Source organism: Mastomys coucha, unplaced genomic scaffold (assembly GCF_008632895.1).
Source record: "Mastomys coucha isolate ucsf_1 unplaced genomic scaffold, UCSF_Mcou_1 pScaffold21, whole genome shotgun sequence".
Taxonomy (NCBI): Eukaryota; Metazoa; Chordata; class Mammalia; order Rodentia; family Muridae; genus Mastomys; species Mastomys coucha.
Genome location: NW_022196904.1, coordinates 105,533,098 through 105,534,996, shown reverse-complemented (window position 1 = coordinate 105,534,996; position 1,899 = coordinate 105,533,098). Strand labels below are relative to the sequence as shown.

The 1,899-nt window shown below is 49.5% G+C and overlaps 1 pseudogene; it reads right to left on the bottom strand.

The window, feature by feature from the left end:
• Positions 1-379: 379 nt before the first annotated feature.
• On the bottom strand, positions 380-991 carry LOC116100870 (annotated as a pseudogene).
• Between the last annotated feature and the right edge of the window lie 908 nt (positions 992-1,899).

Below are 1,899 nucleotides of genomic sequence, written 5' to 3'. Positions count from 1 at the left end.
GGCCAAGATCAAGGGAAAGGGGAGGGCAACCAACTGGTGCAGGGAAGGTCATTTCCACATTCCATTTCCACACAGAACTAAACAGACAAGCACGGAGTCACTATTGTGGTTAGAAGTTGGTAGCGTGGGATGGGGAGGGATGAGGAGTAGGGGTATAGTTAAAAAAATACAGGCTCCTCCCAAACTGGGTGCCTAGGATGGACGGGACTTGGTCTGCTTCAACCCAAGAGGAATCAGAAGATCAAAACCAGTTTGGGAAGGCCAGAACAGTCAGGGATGGAGGGAGAAGGACGGTCCAGGGGGTGGGAGGGATGTTTGGCAACTGAGGTGAAGGGGTAGCCCTTCACCCCACCTAGCCCCTACCCCTGCAAGGATCCCCCCAGCCCCTCCAGTCTGGCAGGAAAGGGGCAGCCTGCAATACCCAAGAGCAGGTCTGGGGCTGCTAGATGCTCCAGGCGGTGGGCTGGGGGTGGCTCACAAAGGCTTGCCCTCCAGGGAAATGACAACACTGCCACCTAGTTTCTCTGCCAGGGTGCAGTGGTCCTTGACCTCCTCGTAGCAGTTATTGTAATTCATGCTTGATTCCTGTCAGCTTCTTCTTGATGGTGTCCTTGGAGCTGGCATAGGTCATTTTGCTCTTAAGGGGTGCATTCTTAGGGGCCCAGAAAATGAACACCAGGTCTTCCTTCTTGCTCTTCTTGGTCTCATAGGTTGCATCATAGAGAATGTAGCGGCAGTCCTTGTCTGGCAGCATCTTGACAAAAGTGGTGTAGGGGCCGTCCACAGTCTGCCCCGCATCTCCTACCAGAACCTCCTTGCCCTCCTCCGGGATGATGTCCTTGTCTTCACTCAGGCAAAAAAAAAAAAGCACTGCCTTCTTGTGTTTCTTCACTTCTTCTGGCGTTGAAGACTTGCGAACTTTCATGTCATTGAACACCTTGATGACATCATCAGAGACAGCCACACCAGAGGCCATGTTTCCAGAAACGAAAGGGAGACAGAAAGAGCTACTGAAGACCTGAGCCACCGCAGCTGCTGCCAGGATCCTACTGAACCCGAGTGAGATCTTCTAAGCAAACTTCAGGTTATGATTTCATTCTCAGGGGTGCCCCCAAGTTACAGTTAGGATCGCCTACAAAATCTTGAACAATAATCTGCCCAAATAAGTAAGGGATAATTGCTCCTCCAAAATTTGACTCATCTTCCAGAAGTTAAATGGGAAACATGAATTTAAGAAGTTCCCATAGGGGCTGGGAGGTGGTGGCGCACGCCTTTAATCCCAGCACTTGAGAGGTGGAGGCAGGCAGATTTCTGAGTTCAAGACCAGCCTGGTCTACATAGTGAGTTCCAGGACAGCCAAGGCAACACAGAGAAACCCTGTCTCGAAAACAAAACAAAACAAAAAAAAAGTTCCCATGGTATGGGCAGAAGACAGACTCCCTGTCTTGGCCAAATGTGCCACTGTTGTAATCCAGGTAAGATCTGAGCCTGCTCCCATCTGCTCAGTATCAGGCCCTTCTCCTGGATAAGAACAGAGTGACCTTTGATAAATCCTTGGCCATTAGCCTCACCATTCTGTCACTGGGCAATGACCCTGACACCTATCCATGACTGCCTGGAAATGTTGGACATCATATGACCTGACAGACATCTCTCTTACCACCAGAGATGTGGATCTCTACACAAATGGCAGTAGCTTCATCTAGGAAGGGACCAGTTATGTGGGAATAGGGGTGGTCTCAGGTCAAAAAGAAGTCATCTAGGCATAAGTCCTGCCTACGGGCCCTTTTGCCCACAGAATAAAAATAATAATTCTGGTGCAGATCCTTTGATAGGGTGAACATCTATATAGACAGCCAGAATGCCTTTGCTGTGGCTTATGTTTACATACAGACTTAT